Source organism: Pelodiscus sinensis, chromosome 17, assembly GCF_052426305.1.
Source record: "Pelodiscus sinensis isolate ZL-2025 chromosome 17, ASM5242630v1, whole genome shotgun sequence".
Taxonomy (NCBI): domain Eukaryota; kingdom Metazoa; phylum Chordata; order Testudines; family Trionychidae; genus Pelodiscus; species Pelodiscus sinensis.
Window position 1 is genome coordinate 33,735,801 of NC_143068.1, and position 21,057 is coordinate 33,756,857.

The 21,057-nt window shown below is 48.0% G+C and overlaps 1 protein-coding gene across 2 annotated transcripts in view; it reads left to right on the forward strand.

Moving 5' to 3' along the window:
* Positions 1-4,403: 4,403 nt before the first annotated feature.
* Positions 4,404-21,057, forward strand: part of CSNK2A1 (casein kinase 2 alpha 1) — a 38,872-nt gene continuing 22,218 nt past the window's right edge. Inside the window, exons 1-2 of one of the 2 annotated variants that reach the window (XM_075900888.2) lie at positions 4,434-4,561; positions 6,080-6,171. The gene's annotated coding sequence lies outside the window, so the exon portion shown is untranslated. Of the gene's footprint in view, positions 4,562-6,079; positions 6,172-21,057 lie in introns of both variants that reach the window. The other variant, XM_075900887.2, reaches the window with a different exon arrangement.

A 21,057-nucleotide genomic window follows, 5' to 3' on the forward strand; every position in this document is an offset into this window, starting at 1 on the left:
TAGGAGCCAGGCGGGCAGGCAGCCCGGCTCAGTTTAGGCTCATGTCGGGTCCAGGAGCTCAGACCCTCCCCTGGACAGGGGCTGCTGCCACCCCGCACTGCTGCCGCTGGATCAGAGGCAGCAGCGAGGGGCGACAGGCAGCCGGTCCGTAAGGGGAGCTGGTTTTTAAACTGTCTCCCCTCGCGGACCAGCTCCCGCCTGTATCAGAGGCAGCAACACGGAGTGGCAGGAGGCTGCTCTCAAGTGCAGCCGGAACACACTGGCTGCCAGCCCCACCCCCAGGGACTATCGAATAGTCAAGTAACCGATAAGAATTCACGAGGTTAATTAACTAGTCAATTAACCAATATTTAACATCCCTAGTCTGCAAACAACTCTGCCTGACTCTGGTCAGCAAGCATTCGGGACCCTGGGCTTAGGGACCCCTCTGGGGGTGGGTCAGAGTGGAGTCCAGCTGAGATGCTGGTACAACCCCGTCGCTTTGTAGTGTAGACACGGGTCAAGCAGCAGGCCTGAGTCAGAAGGTCAGTGTAGTGCAGTCGGGAGGAGTTAGGCCGGCTGTGAGACCTGGTTTAGCGTGCAATGTGGAACCACCCAGTCCCCCAGGCTTTGCGGGCAGTGTCGGCATACCGAGTGTGGCCAGGCGCTTTACCTGCATCCCGACGCAGTTCCGCCCGTCCACCAGTGTCACACCAGCCCCTGGGACACACTGACACCTTGGCTAAGGGTCCCCGATTCTTTGTGAGCAACTCGGGTCTGAGACCGTCCAAATTCACTCAACCAAACACACTTCTTGCAGGGCACTTCTTCAGAAAGAGAAACATGGATGGTGCGCAGCGTGTGCATGGGCGGGATTTAAGGATAATGTTAGGCTGTGGCTACATTGGTGCGATCTTGTGCAAAAGCGGTTGCTTTTGCGCCAAAACTTGCTGCCTGTCTACACTGGCTGCGAGTTCTTGCGCAAGAACACTGACGTTCTAATGTGTGAAATCAGGGCTTCTTGTGCAAGTACTATGATGGTCCCGCTCAGAAATAAGCCTCTTGCGCAACTGTTCTTGTGCAAGAGGCCAGTGTAGTGCAAGAGGCCAGGCAACATGAATTTCTTGCGCAAGAAAGCCCAATGGTTAAAATGGTCAGAGCTTTCTTGCACAAGAGAGCATCTATGCTGGCACGGATGCTCTTGTGCAAAAGCACATCTCTTGCGCAAAGGCACATGCCAGTGTAGACACTCTCTTCTGGAAGAGTTTTTGCACAAGAACTCTTCCGCAAAAGAGTTCTTGTGCAAAATCATGCCAATGTAGACGTAGCCTAAATGCATGGAAAATCTGCCTTGTAGTAAGTCAGGGTTAAAGTTAATCACCAGGGTCTAACCTATCTCTGGGATGTGCCACTACAGCAGGAGGGAATGGTCACCCCGTCCCATTGCTATAACGCAAAGCTCAAAGTTGTCCATCCTTGCTCCATCCATGGAAAACCACCAGCGACAACTGCAAACGATCAAAGCCCACGATAAAACAGGAACTTACAACAGATCAGAGAGCCCGCCTTGCCTATGCATGGAGATGAGACTCTTTCAGTACAACCCTGAATGGAGACAGGCATTCTGGATGCATTCACTGAACAAACATCTTGTAGAGTGGGGGTGTTTTCACTGAAGTGTAGTTCCTGGTTCCTACGACACCAGCCGGCTCTGCAACAGATTGAGCTTCAGTGGGGGAGGGAGGATTTATTACACAGGAAAGGTGGAGGCATGTTTGATATTCATAAATGTAGGCCCTATGATTTTGGTTTGTGTTGTCGCCATTTGTCCCCTCCAATCAACCACTCTTGTTTCTAGTTGAATCTTTTCAATAAACCTGCGTTTCTTTCACTGAGTGCTCAAAGGGCGGTGCATCATATAGGAGCAGTGATTTATGGTGAAACTAGTAACTGGGGGACACTGCTCCTGGGGGGGGGGGGGGGGGGCGGGCAGAGGATCTGGGATTTCTTTGAGTAACCAGTGTCAGGGACTGGATATCCCAGAGGAATGAGTCAAAGGGCCATAGGGCTTGGTACGCACATACTGTCAACCTGCCTTGCCTAGAGAAGCATGCTTGAGAAGCTAACAGGCTGATGGGGTTAGGGAGCAGACCCCCAACACCACGGGCAAACCGGCCTTCCACTGCAATCATGGGGTGACAAGTGATTCAGTCCAGGATACCCCGAGACCCATCACGCCCCCGCCCAGTGTCAGCATCGCTCAGTCCTGGCCCACAGGACGTCCACAAGTCCTGTGCTGCTCTCCCCACTCCTCTGCCAACCTAAATCCAACAGGTTCAGTCCCGACAAGCAGCATCAATGCGCCTCACGTCCGCCCCACCCCCAGTCTGAGGCAACCTGCCTTTATCTTGACCTTCAGCCTTCCCATGGCGGATCCCTGCTGAGCAGAGAATGCCAGTTCTTCTGACTTTTGCAATGAGAAGAGGGCATTCAGGCCTTGATCCTGCAAACCAAAAAGTATGCATGTCTTCAGGGGCTCTGCTCACATCCAGAAATTATACAAAGGGTTGGGTGTTGCCAGGAATCTTCACTTTAAACCTCCGTTCCCCTTTGGAGGTGAAAGGCAGGTGTGTGTTGGCTCTGCTAGGCCATGTGCTTTCCCCACATGCATCTTGGGGGTGTGCCTCTGCTGCAGTAAAAGCCTCTGCAGAGACCTGACAACTCTCGGAGCATCCATCCAGAGAAATATTTAGGAAGAATGTAATGGCTTGGATTCCTGACAGCGTCGGAACTGTAGCTCAAACCTACCACCTGGTGGCAGACTCTGTTAACAGACTCGTTTGCTCCCTCATGGCCAGGGCCCCAGGAGATGATGCGCCCGTTGGAAAAAGAAAGTTTAAAGAACCACTTGGGCTTCCTATAGCCAAGCGAATGCCTTACCCAGTTTCTACACAGCGCCCTGTTTTCCAGGAAGGGCAGAGGCTGAAGGAATGACTGGGGTGATCTCATGAGATTTATAAAGTATGTCTCCTATTTTACAGCAGCAGCTGTGTATTTGGGCAAGCAGTGGACAATTATTGAAACAGATCCCTAATTCCTTTCAAAGGTTTCATCATCCAGTGTGGAATATACAAGCCTATCTCTGAGTCTTGGCTGCTGAGACTGTTCATTATGCAGCGAACAGCCATGGAGATCCAGGAAAGCTGACAAATTAGACAAAGGTTGTTTGCAATTTACAAATAAATACATAAAAATCTTAGGCAATTGAAAAAGGCTTTAAAATATGATCAATACCATGATGGAACTTGGGTGGTAGTTAGCTTCTGGCATCATCTGGGACAAATAACTATCTTAAGAAGGCACACTCCTCCTAGAGATCTAGGAAGAGACCACTGGAAATTTTAAATCCAATCTGCTTTTTGAGGTTATCCAAATGGGAGGGGGGTGAATAGGGAAGGTATAATAAAATCAAAACATGGTGACTGATATCAATAGGTTTTACACTTGGGGTTTTTTACAGCTAAAACAGAGACCGAAAAAATCCCTCCTCCAATTTTGCAAAAGAGTTCATGCCTGGATATGATATAAAAATGTACCAGGAAAGCCCCTGATCACTCAAAGACTTATGAATGCGCCTAATTTTACACACCTGAAGATTTAGGAGACCGATCACTGTGCACAAAATTAAGCACAGACCAGAGTTAAAAGTAGCTCTGAAGAACAGAAAATTATAAACAATATTGTCAACCAGGCTATCCATGGTTTATAGGGCACGTCCTGTGTGACGAGTTTGCTCGCCCTGACACATCCTGACACAACGCTTGGCCTGCACAAACGATCGGTGGGACAGGATGTTTTTGATGCCCATACAACGTTTTGTTCAGCATCCCGCCTCGGCCTGGCCCCTCGTGGCTTCGGTCCAGCGTCGCTAAGGCACAAAGTGGTTTCCAAGTGACATGGCATGTGACCCGACACCTTTGGCACGAGGCCAGGGGAACATGCTGAGGCAGCTTTCTCACTTTGCGGCATGCTTGGCATGACGTCATCGTGCCCTGCGGGGCTGACCTCACATTTTGCTATGACATCACCAGACGCCGTGGCGTTGACCTCACGTTCTGCCAGGACAGGATGAGCTCACGGGGCAGTATGACATCACTAGCGCGGCCTGCTTCGCCGTCATTGCCCCCTCAGGGTGGCCATGCCACAGCCTGGCACTCCAGGGCCATGAAGTCTGGCTAAACAGAGCAGCCGAGCCCCATCCAAACCCCGGGGGGAGGGGGAGCCTGGGAAGGAACCGAGAACTACATTTCCCAGAAGGCAGTGCCGTGGGTTCGCACAGTGCGCATGCGTGATTTCCTGGCGCGCGCCGCACGCTTGCCTCCCCCCGCTCCCCTCCACAAGCCCCGCCCCGCGTTCCCAGCTTCCGCCGCAGCACGTAGCGAGCGAGTGTGGGGCGGGGCAGGGTTTCCGATTCCGGCCAGCCTCGCTCTGGTCCCTGCGGCTGGCTGCCGAGCCTTGTGCCTCCGCCATATTGTCTGTGTGAGGCCGGTGGGGAGGGAGGCGAGAGCGGCGGCCGCTTCAGGTACCGGCGGGCGGGGCGGAGCGGACCCCCCCTCCGCGGGCCCGGCGGGGCGGGGGGCAGGGGGCGGAGGGGGCCGTGGCCCCCACCCCGAGAGGGGAGGGGGGCGCCCCTCGGAGCGGAGGGGCCCCTCCCCGCTGCCTGTGGGGCCGGGCGGGGGGCGCCCCGAGGAGGGGGCCCATCCCGCCTCCCGGCCCCAGGGGCTGCCGCCCTGCAGGGGGGGGCTGCCCCGCCCTGCTAGGGGCCCGGGGGGGGGGCTCCTGAGGAGGGGGGCCCGGCCCCTTCACCGCGCCCCGTGACGGGGAGGGGGGCAGCTGGGGGGAGGGGCGCTTAGTTCAGCCTGAGGGGAGGCCGCAGGGTCCCACCCCTCTTGGTTGAGGGGGGGGGCGGAAGTGGGGTGCCCTGTATCCTGGAGAAGAGGAGCCCCTCCCCACCCCGGCTCTGCGGGCAGAGTGCAGACCCCTGAGAGAAGCAGGGTCCCCACCGCTCCCTTTTGTCAGTTCCGGGGGGGGGGGCTCCATCTGCTCCGCCACGATGGGGGTGGGGGGAGGAAGGGTCCACCTCTTTCTGATGCTGTCAGGGGAATCCGTCTGCTCCCCATGTGCCACAGGATGTTTCTTCTTTTAGCCTCATTGGGGGTGGGGGGGGGAAAATCTTGTCCCTTCAGCTGTGGTTGGCCAGTCTCTCCTCGGCTTTGTGAATGGCAGGGGTTTATGTCCCAAGGAAATGTCCACTTATCACTGCTCTTCTCACTCCCATTATTGTGGTTCAGAATAATTTTATTGGCATAGCAAGTTATATTGCCATTGCTCAAGCATGTGATTAAAAAAAAAAAGACTCGTTGGGTTAAGAAAGTTTAGGCCACACACATTTTTCTCGTCAGTCTTTCACTGGGAGATTTGTACAAAGACCGAGGACGGAATATGATCCTTATATGTTAAACTTTTGGGCCCTGATCTTGTGTCAGGGTCCAGTAGTGCAGTCCTCTGCTCATGTGGACTCCCATTGACTGCAGTGGAACTCTGCAATGATGCAGGGGTTTGCACTATTGGAATGTGATGCAGCTCTGAGGGCCTCAAAAGTTATTGTTGTAATCCACATCATTTAGTAATAAGTGGTGCAGTACACTGTTGGGACCACACTACTCCTATTCTCTTTTGTTATACTCTCTTCACATTGCAGTTACCTGATTTGTGCACATACAGATCTTAATTGTACAAGTTTGGTTCACAACATGACCTACGTTATTTGAAAAAGTGGCCCATAGAGAATCATGATCAGGTTTAAGAGTCAACACTCCATTTAGATGACTGGGGGAAGTTCACACCTCTTCTAAAGTTGCTATTTTAGGCAACTTGCAGGCAACTGGAGACAACACATCAGCTTTGCACATGCTTACACTCAGACCTGATCTAGACTAAAAAGTGACATTGACTCAGCTACTTTGCTCAAAGATGTGAAAAATCCACATCCCTGGGTAGCGTAGTTAAGCTGATCTAATGCCAGTGTACGTATTTCTAGGTGGATAGAACTCCTCTTCTGTCAGCCTAGCTCTCACCTTCCAGGGAGGTGGATTACTTGCGCCAGCAAGGGGACTCCTCCAATCACAATAGGTAATGTCTATGCTGAAGCTCTACAGTGGCCCAGCTGTACTGCTATAGCATTTCAAATGTAGACAAGCCCTCTGTCCAAGTTTAAAAGACTGCCTTTGTAAGCATAAGGGCTAGAAATATACTCTTTAATTAAAAAGAATGCGAAATCTGCAGAATCAGATCGTTATGGAGCTATGTAGTACCTAAGGCAGGCAAGATCTGCTCATGGGCTGAGTGTTTGGCTCCACTGGCATAGACTGGGCATTTGTAATAGGTAGGTATCAAACATCTGTCCAGTAAATGTATCCCTTTTCTGTTGAGGCACACACATCTGACACCTCAGGACTCCTTGTAGGTTTTGCAGATACAAAACTCTGCCACCCCTTTGATTCATTTCATAGCTCTTTTGGGGGTAAATGGGGTCTGTGAGGAGTGTGTTTACATCCCCCTATGGCTGTGTTTCTCAAACTGTGTCCCGACCCCCTGGGGGGTCGTGAGCAAGTTGGGGAGGGGGGTCCCGGTATCACAAAGTTTGAGAATCCCTGCCCTGTGGTGAAGAAGGGCCTTCCTCTTCCTTGGAAAGTTAGGTGTCAACCTTTTCTTACACCTGTAGCAGAGAGAGGAGGGATGGATTTCACTGTGAGGTGAGGTGGAGTGTAGCTGTTTGAGGATGGAGGTCAGGGGTCCTTTCCCTTGCTCAGTGGTGGGAAGATAAGTATGGTATGTTGGGAGTGGACATAGGTTTTGGTATTTTATATATATTAGTGGAAACTACATTTTCCAAAATCTTGGTGCAGCAAGGGTGCAAAGCTCCTATGGTACCTATAATATAAACTTCTCCTGGCTGTGGGTTTTTAAAAGGATGTGTTTTTTAAGAGGAATAATTTATTTGCAGGTATAATCCCATAATGGTGTGGGTGGGGTGTATTGGAAAGGAATTGATCCTAAAAATGAATTGAGGGAGGACATAAAGAGCATTCCAAACCAAGGGGGTGAATGTTCAGTGGCAATGGTTGTGGTCGAAAAAAGAGGGTGCTTTGACAGCAGTGGAGAGCCAGATGATCTAGTATGGCTGGGATTCCAAGTGGATGGAGAAAGGGTGGTGAAATTGCTGATGTGGAGGGGAAGTATATGGGGGAGAAAAATAGGGAAATTTTGGCAGGGGTGAAATCGAAGAAGGTGGAGGTTATATAATAAAAATTGGGGAAGGAGTAGATCCTGGTGGGGGGGGGCATGGATGTGTGAAAAAAGAGTTAGATCATGGTGTGGTCGGATTGGGGGGAATTAGATCCTAGTATGCAAGGAGCTAGGGAAAGAGGTGTCACTTCTTAGTCAGGAGGTATGAGAGTTGAGAATGAAGATGTGCTCCTGGGATGAAGGAAAAACATGTAATAAAGGTAATTTCTTAGGGTAGAAGAAGGAATTACTTTGAGTGTTAAGGATGTGTGTGGGGGGACATGCTCTGAGATTCGTTTCTGAGAGAAGGGGTGAGGTAACCAAAAAAGGATGTGAAAGGATTAAGAGTAGGTGACAATGTAGAGGTGTGATTAGTTTCCACATCTCATTTCATCTGTAGGGAAGCGTGGGGATCTATTTCTGGGTTATCAAATGTGTCATTCTTTTTATCCAAGGATAGTGGATTGCTTATATTAATGTGTGTCCTTAATGGGGCTCTTGCGGTGGCATTGAGCTCTTCCAAATGAGAAGTAATTAATAGATTTTAAGTCCAGGAGGGACCACTATGAACATCTAGTCTCATCACAATGATCATCTAGATTTGATTACAAGGCAACTAGGCAACTGCTTTTTATGAACTACCTGGGTGCCAGATACACCCAAATTAATTGCCAAAACCTTAGTCTTCTTCCTTGATGACTTCGGTGCAATTATGAGTTGTTTTGTTTATATAGACAACAGATAGGATGCTGTAAAACAAATGGCGTTAAATATAAGAAGGGCTACTATCCTGATTATCTTCCATTTAACAAAACTTATTTAAAAAAAAATGGAAAATTTGGCAATTTACCATAAGACTGCCACAGATTGGTCCCACAATACGAGAGAAACAGGGTGGGTGAGGTAATATATTTTTTATTGGACAGACTTCTGTTGTCACATTATAAGGAGACGAGCTTTTGAGTTTAGCACAGAGCTGGGCAAGATGTGGCACAAGGGCTGGATCCGGCCTGCCTAACACTTTGATCTGGCCCTCAGGCTGCATCTGGCTGATTTCTATGTGTATCCTGCTGCCTGTGCCACTGCATTTCCAGGCCATGGCTCAGGCAGCAGGAGCTATGTAAATGGCTCCCGGTTCCTGGTCGCGGTGCTATCCTGGAAGGGGCCGGAGCTATGAGCCTTTTAAATAGCCACAGCAACCTCGGTGCCTGTGGTAGCAGTGGGGACGGGAGCCGCAAGCTCTTTGCTCAGTTTTTACTTCAAAGCCTCCAGCCCCAGACAACTCTGGAGGGAGGGCTAGTCCCCAGCCCCGCCCCTTCCACCTCAAGCCCCCCCACTTCCAGGGGTGGAGCCGCCTCATGACCACCTACCAAAATTCATTGTGTGGCCCCCCTGCAAAACCCACCCCTGGTTTAGCACTAAAGAAGAGCACTGTATAAGCTCAAAAGCATGTCTGCCAAGAGCCTCACCCGCCATGATTTTAGAATACGAGAACCTTGACAAAAGAGGGTTCAGTAACCTCGTTAGTGAGACACTGAGGTGTTGAGAACAAATTAACTTATGAGGTTGGTTATTGCCAGGGCTTGCCAAGCCGCGGTGAGCCCTGCTCGCCAGCCGCGTTGTCCAGCGAGCTGCGCATGCGCAGATCACCCAAACCCGGCTCTTCTGGGTTGTAATCTACTCGCCAACAGCGAGTAGATTACATAGATTGTCGAGGCCTGGTTCTTGCTAATGGCAGTATGATCTCCACTATATTCTACATTTTTAGGACATTGGGGTATGTCCCTCTTGACAAAGGCACATACATTTGTACTATTTTCAGAATGAATAACTTGAAACAATTAGTTGGTAGGAAGAATGTTGCTAAGATGGAGGACAAATTCTCCTTAGAACAATTCACAATTGTGTGGTTTCTATATTTTGTATGCTAAGGATGGACTTCAGCATTCATATCCCTACTGAGTTGTAAAGATTGTTGAATACTGCTAGTCTTGTAAATTTAGTTGTCTTCAAAAGTGCTGGTATGCAAAGCAGAATTATAATGTGACATGCTCCTTAGTGGATACATTTCAATTGCCCGCTCTGTCTTAGGGATGTTAAATTGCAAGTAATCAGCTAATTGAATAGTTAATGGAAATTCCATTGACTACTCAATTAGCCCCCGCTGAGGCGCTCCCTTTTAAATGTATTAAGTGCCGGTGGCTCTTAATACATTTAAAAAGCAGAGGTGCAGTGTCTAGGACTGAGCACGAGCCGCGAATCAGCTGATTCCTGGTTCTCATCTGGTCCCCTGCTATACCTCTGCCCCTGCCCCGGAGATGGTGCTAGGGGGAACTGGCTTTTAAGCTGGCTCCCCCCAGCACCGACCGGCTCCCCACCCTCATTGTCTCTCTTTGATAGAGGCAGCAAAGGGGAATGGGGTAGAGCGACAAGTTGAGTCACTACTCGACTGTCTGGTAAACATATGCTTATCAGGTAGTCGACTAGTTGCTTACATCCCTACTCTGTCTGAGAGATCTGCCCTAACAATAATTATGTAGGGTAACACTTCCTTGTACTGTAATAGTGACATAATAGTGGGCATTTAACACTGTTTTATGCGGATCATGGCTGTTTTTCTCCTCTGGTAGTATTTATATATGAACTTCAGGGAAGTTTAAGTATCAGGTTTGACTGAGTCAGGGTGAAAGTAATTTAAATTTCTGACAGTGGTGGGGGGTGGGGTCTGAGTGCGAAGGAGTTGATACACAGTACCTGTAAAAAATGTAAAAGTGGGATGGAGTATAGGGAGCTCAAGGCAGGGGATGGGGATATGTGGGGGTGCAGGAGTCAAGGCAGGAGTCAAGGGGGAATGGACAACTCAGGGCAGGATGTGTGTGTGGGGGGGAGTTTGCAGGGATCATGGTTAAGAGTATGAAAAGGGTCTTGGGCAGAGGTTTGGAGTGTGGGGGAGGGTGCAGGAGTTAGGGTTGGGGTGAGAAGGGGCTCAGGGCAGAGGATGGGGGGACCAGGAGCAAGGGTGGGGGCTGGTAGGTGTTGGGAGGGATGAACCCTCCCCCCCAGTGATTTGTATCAGAGCTGCTTGCTCTTCCCCTCTCTGTCCCTGTCAGGAAGCAAGGCGAAAGTGCCCAGCTCGTCTGCCCCCTGCCCATACAAGACAGAGGGAGAGGAATGCAGCAAACTGCACTTTCCCCTCGCTCTCCAACAGTGACAGGAAGGGGAACAGTGATCAGCTTCTGTGTATAAATATTGCGGGAAAGGGGAGGAGAGGAGAGGGCTTCAGCCCCTCTCCCTAAATGGTGCCGGAGAGCAGGGCGTAGGACTGGGGCAGTCCCGGACAGAGGGGGGCGCACTCCAGCCTAGTGTGGCAGCCCGCAGCAGAGCCCTGGAAGCCATGCTGAGAGCGTGCTGAGCTTTCCCCTGCAACGGAACACCGTAGCCTGCCGTCTCCTTGCCAGAGTGGTACACCGGGATGCACCAGCTTACTTTCACCTCTGGTCTGGGTGCAGGTGTTTTAGGGAAACATATGTTTATGTATTGCAACTCCTGCTCTAGGATCTGGGACAAGCACATACTTTTCCTGCCTTAGTTTCTTTTGAAAATGACTTGAGGCTCTGGCTTGCCCTCCAGTTCTGTCAGTTTCTGATGGTAATACATTTTCTGTTGAACAAAGTTTACAAATGTTACCCACTTGATGGGAACGGCCAGCCAGGAGGATTTCCCAAGGTGAAATGTCCAAATAGTAAGAACTTTTTTCCTTTTGGATCCCAACTCCACTAGTACGTGGACCAGTTAAAAACTGTAAAACAAGCCCCCCAAAGCCCATAGTTAATAGCTGTGGCTTTGCTGTTTGAACTCCAGAGAATCCGTAAATAATCCATGAGGGAAACCAGGTAGGAGATTGCATATCAGTGCTCTCGTAGAGCTTGCTTTCTAATTAATAAGAAAAGCCCCCATACAATGCAACAATTACGAGGTGGGGTATGATTTTCCAGAATTCAGCTGGATGGGAGGCCACTGTTAATTCAGTTGCAGAGATCGGTTGCCAAGTGATGCTAAAGTCTCCCTTTCTAACTTGAAGGAGCAGTTATTTACTCTTGCCAAGTGTGAAGTTCGGCTGCCCCACATTTGGTAAAGGCCAACCAAAATAGGTTTATATTTGGTAGATTGATGAGGAGAGAAAAATTCTTTGCACTGGAATTGTTGCAAGTGCTTTTGCTTTGGGTGGTGTCTATTACAAATTAGCTTTTTTAATGCGTTCCATGACTTTCCGCTTTTGGTGCATGACTGGTTCAGTTATCCTGTATGCTGTAATATTCTAGGGACACAGTATCAATTGGTACAATGTGGCATTATGGGGAAAAGCACACTAAAGTGTACTGCTGTCTTATGCTAGATGTATTAGTTTGGCAACATTTGTCTACTCTGCTATGTTAATAAAGTGACTGATTGAATTTCTTTTCTGCCAGCAACTTAGATAACATATAGCACTAACACCTGCCATACTTTGGGGATACCTACAAACAATAAGATGAAAGCTCCTTCAGCCCAGTTCAGAAGTGGGAATTCAAGAGAGCTTGAGCTTTAATAAGAGTACTTGGGGTTGGACTTCTGGCTGTGATATGTCATTTTAACAGAACATGATAATGTGAGGAGATTCAATAGACTTAATCTAGAACAAATCTTAGCATTTTTGTACCTATAAAGCAATTTCCCAGATAGCTTTCCTTCCTCCAATGTAGTGATACTCAGACTGAGGCTTGGGAGCCACAGGTAGCTCTTTGCCGCACAGGATAGTAAAATGCTGGATGATTTAATTTATCACCCAATCAAGAGGTTTTTACTATGTTAACCAGTTGTAGAATACTTGGTCATTTCGCTGTGAGAATTGTATAAATAATGCTAAATGGAAGCAATGAATTCACTCTGCTGTGATTCTTCTGGATGATGTGGATCGCTAATTTGGTTCCTGAACCACTGAGATTTGAGTATCACTCCTCTCCCGTAACTGACTTCTGCTGTTAAAGGAGAATCAGTGAGACTTTGGAGTGGAAGGGGGCAAAACTCCAAAATTTAACAGGCTATATGAAGTGTGTGGAGAGTGGAGTGGGAGAGAGTGAAAGGAAACCTGACTACTAGCAGTGTCCTGTTGCACAAGTAGTTCCCAGCTGTTTTGCCAGGTTGCATATGTCTCTGCCAACCCTCACACACATTTCCTCATCTAAACTGGGGACCATTGGAGGGATCTCTGTGTATTCCACTGAAATTTAGTCTTTAGAAAGTTGTCTGCAAACATCAGCAGGCTGATTGTGGCAGTGAGGACCCCTGTGAGATGGGTGTGGTACCTTCTCCATTTTATAGATGGCAAACAAAAGCAGAAAACCTGTTTTGCCTGAGACCACTGAGGGAGCTACCATCAAGTGTTGGATTACAGCAAAGGTGGTCCCTTGTTCTCCATCCTGTGCTTTGTCCACTAACCTGCGCTGTTTCACTCTAAGGCAGGGTGGGGAACCTAAGACCAAGGGGCTGGATAAGCCCCTGCTCGCCTGGATCTGGCCCCTGAGGCTCAGAGCTTCCCCCTCAGCATTGGGGAGCCCACACTGGTGCTCCAGCCCCCACCCCAGTCCCCACTGTGGGCTGGAGCACACAGAATCTACTAGCCTGGTCTCTCCTAAGCTGTGGGGGTGGGTGTGTGTGTGTGTGTGTGTGTGTGTCTTTCTCTTCAATCAGTGAGGGTTTTGGTTCCCCCCCCCCCCCCCCGTGGGTCAGTAGTAGGGATATTAAGTAGCGTTTAATTAGCTAATTGAGGAGTTGATGGAATTTCCAGCAGCTACTTGATTAGTTGATAAGGGGGGGTGCTTGCTATCCCCGCTGTGCTCCCCCCCTCCCACGCTGCTTCTGATACAGAGGCAGCATTGGGGAGGGAGGGAGTAATCAATAGTTGTCTCGACTATTCGTTTACATCCCTAGACAGCAGCCTCAGACCCCCAAAATGTTCCCACCCCTACTCTAATAGCCAGATACAGCTTTGGCAGGTCAACAAAAGAGCCAGCTGAACTGGTAGGAAGTTTGTGGCATTTTTAGTGCTCTCAGTGTTCATTTAGAGAGCACGCTAATACTGGAATTACTCTAGGGGAGTTGCTCCCAATTTCTTAACTAAACTTTCCTCCTATTTCCAGTTACAAGGGCTCAATCAAATTTTGAGTTTGTTGCAAATTCTTCCCTTGCTACCTGAGATGATAGAGAAGGTCTCAGGTTTTATAAAATCTGACTCTGTATTTCTCCACAGCTGAGCATCACCACCTGTTTAAAAAACCCTGGAAAAATAGCATTGGCTCAAAATGTACCTCAGGAAGCAGCAATGGTGAGAGGAATAGAGCGGGTGTGGTCAAACCCTCTGAACTGCATATGTCAGTCTTCAGAAGTTTGAGAGCTGTGGCACACCTGTTGGGGGCTCAAGGCTTCAACCCTGCTCTTGGTGAAGCCCCAATTCCTGGTAGGCGTGCCCAGTGGGGCTGGAGCCCAGAGACTCCCCTCCCTGCTGAGCAGAAGCCTCTATGCCACCACCCCACAGCAAGGCACAGGTCCAGCGCTCCCCCCACAAGTCTGGTAGGTGGAGAGTTGGAGAGCAGTGTGGGGGCTCCATGAGCCACTTGAACTGTAAAAGAGTCTCATGCAGCTCGAGCCATGGTTTGCCCTCCTTGGACTAGACTTGACTATTCAGGACCCATGGGGGGGCAAGAGGGCCATTTGGCTCAAAGGGGCCCTCAAATTTAGACACTTGTTGGTTTTTCTTGCACAGAAAAAGGCTAGAAAAGCCTTTTGTTAAATAAAAAATCAGATGGTCTCACTTTTTTTGTGCCTTATTTTGTTTTCATGTATCATCATTTTTTATTATGGCTAGGGGCCTCAAAATCTGGAAGTCATCGAATCGTAGAATCCTAGGGCTGGAAGAAACCTCAGGAGGTCATCAACTCCAGCCCCCTGCCCAAAGCAGGACCAACCCCAACTAAATCATTCCAGCCAAGCTGAGACTTAAAAACCTCTAGGGATGGAGATTGTTCCACCTCCCTAGGGAATCCCTTCCAGAAATGGGTGACAGGAGAGGGATCATGTGAGGGTTACCTATTGCGTTCCCTCTCTTTGGGACACCTGGCATTGGCCACTGTCGGCAGACAGGATACTGGGCTGGACGGACCTTTGGTCTGACCCGGTATGGCCGTTCTTATGCTCTTATGAGGATCAGTGCTTCACCATCCTCCTAGGGAAATAGTTTTTCCTAATATCTAGCCTAGACCTTCCCCTCTGCAACTTGAGACCATTACTCCTCCTTCTGCCATCTGTCACCTTTGAGAACAGCTTCTCTCCATCCTGTTTGGAACCCCCCTTCAGGTTGTTAAAGGGTTCTATCAAGTCCCCTCTCACTCTTTGGCGCTCTTTAAGTAAGCCCAAATCCCTCAGCCTCTCCTCGTAGGTCATATGCTCCAGCCTCCGAATCATTTTGGTTGCCCTCCGTTGGACTCTCTCCGAAGCGTCCACATCCTTTCTGTACTGGGGGACACACTACTTGAGAAGTGGCCTCACCAGTGCCGAATAAAGTAGAATAATCACTTCCCTCAATCTGCTGGCCATGCTTTTCCTAATGCACCCTAGTATGCCATCTGCCTTCTTGGCTACAAGGGGACCCTGTTGACTCATATCCAGCTTCTCATCCACTGTAAACCCCATGTCCTTTTCTGCTGAACTGCTGCTTAGCCAGTTGGTCCCCACCTGTACCAGTGCTTGGGTTTCTTCCATCCCAAGGGCAGGACTCTGCACTTGTCCTTGTTGAACCTCATGAGATTACTTTTGGCCCAATCCTCCAATTTGTCTAGGTCACTCTGGACTAAGCTACCTTTCCCCCTAGCTTAGTGTCATCCACAAACTTGCTGAGGGTGCAATCCATCCCCTCATCCAGGTCATTAATAAAGATGTTAAACAAAACCGGCCCTAGAACCGATCCTTGGGGGACACCCACTTGAAACTGACTGCCAGCCAGACATTGAGCCATTGACCACTACCTGTTGAGCCCAACAATCTAGCCAGCTTTCTATCCACCTTGCAGTCTGTTATCCAATCCATAGTTCCTTAACTTGCTGTCAAGAATATTGTGGGAGACCATATCAAAAGCCTTGCTAAAGTCAAGGTATATCACATCCACCAACTTCCCCATGTCCACAGAGACAGTTACCTCATCATAGAAGGCAATCCAGTTGGTCAGACGTGACTTGCTCTTGGTGAATCCATGTTGAGTGTTCCTGATCACTTTCCTCTCTTCCAAGTGCTTCAAAATGGATTTGTTGAGGATCCCCTCCATGATTTCTCCAGGGCCTGAGGTGAGGATGACAGGTCTGTAGTTCCCTGAATTGTCCTTCTTCCCTTTTTTAAAGATGGGCACTACATTTGCCTTTCTCCAGTCATCTGAGACCTCTCCCGATCTCCACGAGTTTTCAAAGATAATGGCCAAAGGCTCTGCTTTGACATTTGTCCATTCCCTCAGTACCCTCGGATGCATTAAATCTGGACCCATGAATTTGTGTACGTCTAACTTTTTTAAATAGTTCTTAACCTGTTCTTCCTCCACCGAGGCTGCCCACCTCCTTCCCATACTGTGTTGTTGAGTGCGGTAGTCTCGGACCTGCCCTTGTCTGAAAAGAGAGGCAAAAAAGTAGAGTACTTCAGCTTTTCCCACATTAAGTTACCTCCCTCATCTAGTGAGGGTCCCACAACCTCCCTGAGCACCCTCCTGTTGCTAACATGCCTGGAGAAACCTTTCTTGTTCCCCTTCACATCCCTTGCTAGCTGCAATTCCAGTTGTGCTTTGGCTTTCCTAGTTAGACCCCTGCATTCTTGAGCAATATAGTTATACTCCCAGGCCTCTCTGGACCTCGGAAAGGGCCTGTTAACATTTCGTCTATTGGTAGTGGGGTTTTTAACCTTTGACTTTCAATACAATGTTTTGTTTGGATTTTAAAATTTGATTTTATTTTTAAGTTGACGTCCCTTTAATGGGCAAACGAGTTCCTGTGAGGAAAAAATATGCAATACACCAGTCCTGGTAATTCCAAACCAATTTCCATTTCTAATTGGATAATGAAAAATTCAGTTAGCTAGTTTCTGTATTCTGTAGGCATGCAAGCCAAGTCCCTGTTGCCAAATCAATTTGTTTTTTAATGTCTCCCATAGTCATTAATCCTTCTGTTTTAGAGTTCAGAATGAGATTGAGTGCTGAGTGAAGGAGACGCTACCCTCTTTTTGACCATCCTCTACAGCGTGTTAGATGTTTTATTTAGAGTAACATGCACTTTGGGCTAAGCCCTTTCCAGGCCCAGGAAGGAGGGCTCCTACTCCACGGAGCCCACAGTTCAGGCTAGCCAGACAAGGAGGCAGAGGTTAGAAGAAAGGAAGCAATGACAGGCAATCTGTATGTGAGACGAGTAGATCAGCTTTTTAATTGTTTCCAGTAACATTGGACATCGTTGGTTATTTCAGAGGTGGACTGAAGCCTTAATTCTGAAAGGTGGGTTTCTTCCTCCAGTGGTGTGGCAGACAAATAGATGCAAGTTTGGAAAGGATTCTGTTTTATTCTTGCTGCTTTGGCCAGCTGAGGAGAGGGGGGGTGATTCATCATAATTTTGCACCTCTCCGATACCTGATAAAAAGTGGTATTTCTGACTGAACAGGCTGTTTTCTTTCCTAGCCTCGTGCCTCATGAGCACTGCTACAATTGCAGCTGTTAACAAACTTGGGAGGGGGGACACAGGGCCAGGAAACCACAGCAGTGTCCCCGGCAGACATTCCCCATGGGGACAGGGCAGCATTGGGACAGCTGGTAGGTATCGGGGTGCTGGATGGGTGGGGGAGGAACTCTGAGCTTTCCTGATGGAGAGAGGCCAAGATGAGCTGGAGTTTCTCCATACGCCTTGGGCCTTGAGAATCCTGGGGGATGGGGCACTTCCTGGTTCCACCCAGACCAAGCCAGGTTGCAATCTCTCCATAGAGATTATAAAGAGAGGCTAAAGTATGAAGAGAGGCTAAAGCGACTGGGACTTTTCAGTTTAGAAAAGAGGAGGCTGAGGGGGGATATGATAGAGGTCTATAAAATCATGAGTGGTGTGGAGAGGATGAATAAAGAAAAGTTATTTATTAGTTCCCATAATAGAAGAACTAGAGGACACCAAATGAAATTAATGGGTAGCAGGTCTAAAACTAGTAAAAGAAAGTTCTTCTTCCCACAGCTCATAGTCAACCTGTGGAACTCCTTGCCAGAGGAGGCTGTGAAGGCTAGGACTATAACAGAGTTTAAAGAGAAGCTAGATAATTTCATGAAGGTTAGGTCCATAAAAGGCTATTAGCCAGGGGATAAAATGGTGTCCCTGGCCTCTCTTTGTCAGAGGCTGGAGATGGATGGCACAAGACAAATCGCTTGATCATTGTCTTCGGTCCACCCCCTCTGAGGCACCTAGCGCTGGCCACTGTCGGCAGACAGGCTACTGGGCTAGATGGACCTTTGGTCTGACCCAGTACGGCCGTTCTTATGTTCTTGTGTGGGGAAAGTAGGAGTGAGTGGAAAGCCTTTGGACTCATCTAAGCAATCAGCCTTTGCTCTAGTTTTGTTTTTAACAAGCCCTGTTTGGTACATGCTCTTTCCAGGCTGATGAAGGAAGGGGAAGATTTCCCTGGATCTCTGGGGGCAACAGGCAGCCACAAGGAATAATATTAAGCGATTGGATGTTCTTGTCAGTGCTCCTCTTGTTCCTCTGGAGACATTCTTTGCCAGCTTAGTCTGACTCTTATAACTGGGTCATCTTCTGTAGTAATTGCAGACTATTGAAAAGAGTTCAGCAGTGCTCTATCTAGATAAGCTCAGAGCTTTCTGGTAATACTGTCGCTGGTGGAAGTAGCGAGGCAGTGTTTCTGCTACCCACTGTAGGGATTGTTATTGTTTAGTGATGCTTGTATCCAGGGATGTCTTATTTATACACTTACTCAGAAAGGTCAGGAGTTAGACAGCTATTGCAACATTCCTGAGGAAGGGACACCCAGTCTTCTAGGAAGTTCTTGGCTTCCAGCTCCTTTAGTGCCCATGGAAGCACTCAGACTCAGTGTGACTTGCTTTAAGTGGAAGAATCCCATGCTCAGATTTTTCTGCAAGGTATGCCTGATTTCAGAAGAACTTGACTGAAAGGGAAAACGCATTCCCATAATGTAGCTACACTCTCAATAAAATATACAAAGTGCTTTTTCAAACCAGTTTTCCGAAATACCTGCCCTCAGAACTGTGAAGGATGCTGGCATCTAAAAGGCAGCTTTGTTTTGCTGACATGTTGTGTGGAATCCTTCCACTGAGAAGTAAATTGATGCACAGGAATTGGTACTCGTCTTATTACTTTTTTGTGCTGTTCACCCTTTGGAAAACACAAATTTTGTGATGAGGGGCTTACTACTTAACAGGAGCTGCTGAAATTTCTTCAGAGCTATACTGCATTACTACAAGCCTCAAGTACCATGCTGCTTTGCTTTGGTGACACTTGGCTTTCTTGCTTTGCAGTGCTTAGTGACCCAAGATGCTTTTTGTCTTGTGGGCAGGATGACAATTTTGTGTATTGTTTGTGTATTGTGTATCTGCTGAGGACAATAATGTGAACTGTAAGTTAGAATAATCCAGCTCCTGGCATTTGTCTTCATGTGCCTGCCTTTCTGATAAGAGGGGCACTGTTTTCAGTCTTACATGTGCTTCTGCTGAGGACGAGGGAATTCAAATACCCTCAGGAGTATTGACCACTGTTGCTTTTAGGCTCTGTTTATGCTTCAGCTTGTACTGAGTCAGTTAACTGGAATGGTTGACTCTGGCACACAATTGCCTTCCTGCAACCAGTTCAGCACACGTCGTATTTCACACTGTGGACACGAGCCATCCCCACACACATTTAGGTGACTAGTTTGGTGGCTTCTTCTTTCTCCTAGCTCTCTGTGCAATAGGACATCCTGCGCATGGAGCGATGCCCTCCTCTTGATGCCACACTGCATTTCCTCCATGTACTCCAGCCTCTGAGACTCCATTTTGCCTAAACGAATAGGCATCGTCAGGCAGTTTGGTCTGTGCAGATGCACAAATGAGATTGTGAAGCCTAGAAAGTTGTTGTGTGGAAACAAACCTCTCTTGCTTGTAACCAGTTTGACAGTGCCTGTTAATTGGTGGCAAAACCACAGGTCAGAAATAGTGTGAACAAAGGCCCGTGTTCTGTCTTGTGCTTGTCCCCATCATTTTTGTTGTTTGACAGACTGTGCATTTCGTTGACTTCACTGATGGTTGGTTATGGAGGGCGGAGTGCCCGCCAAGATTTGAGAGCATAAATGAGAGAAGCTGGGAGTGGAGGCGGTAGTGTTCATGCAGAAATAAACAAGTCACATGCTACATGTAGGCTCTGTCCACACAGTAAGACCTAGGCACAACACAACTGTTTGAAGCTTTTCTTCCTCACAGCAATGGGCTGAAATGTTGCGTGTCCACCATCACCACTTTCCCTAACCATGGTGGTATCAATACATTTTGGCCAAGAAGTTAAATCAGCTGCTTAATTTGTCTCCTTGGCATTGCAAATGAAATATGTATTTGAGTCTCTCTCCCCCCCCCCAAAAAAAAAAAAATTCTTATGAAAGATGACAGAATTTGACAGTGCTGCTCACTTTGGGGTTGAAAGGAAATGGAAGAGGATATGTGTGTAACGTTACATTTACTTTACAACCAAAAATGATCATTCCTGTTAAATTCTCTCATCCTTTCTCATATAGAAGTGGAGGTGAAAACATTTATCCTTCCAGTCTCAGAAGTTTGTGTGGAACTGGTGGGGAAGCTCAGACTGGTGGTGGTTTCTTAAGGTGCCTTTTCCGAGCAGGCCTTCATTCTGTACATCCTGAGCCAGCCTATAACTTACATGACTTATGAAGCCACTTACTGTGAAATTTGTCCTGTCTTTAAGTAGTATGACTCGCTTTTTCAACAAAATGAAGTCATTCTCCTAGAAGAAGCTAGATCAGATGACGCACTCTAGCATTCTTATTGACACTTACATCCTTGTAAGAGTTCAAAGTAAGGCTTTGTCTACACTGAAAACACGGGGCAGCACTTCACACTGAAAGTGTGGCCAGGGCACAAGTGCTGTCTCCTACACTGTATGTAAACCACCTCCACGAAGGCAGTAACTGACTTGCTGCACTCGGGTTGGAGGGGGTGTTTTTTCACACCCCATACCCAGAAAGTTACAGCACTGTAAAGTGCCAATGTAGACTTGGCCTAAAACAGCCAGGTCAGTTTAGGCTAGCTTAGAATCAGCTAGTTCTACAAACAATATTACTAGAAAACTCTACTTTGCTGTTGTGCCTACAAAACTTAACAATGATTAGTCTGCTGGTGTGTTGAGACCATTGCATATCATGCTGACTGAGCTTTTCTCATTGTTTTTGTAAACCCTTCCCCTCCCCTATCTGTTTCTCTTCATCTGTTGTCTTATCTTATACTTGGAGTGTAAATTCTTAGCGGGAGACTGTCTTTTTGTTTTGCATAATGCCTGGCACAATAGCATCCAGGCCGGTGACTAGGCTCCTAGGTACTATGATAATATAAATAATCTCAAATTAGAAAATTAACCATCTGAAAGATTGCTAATTAGTTTTATATGGTCTGTGTGC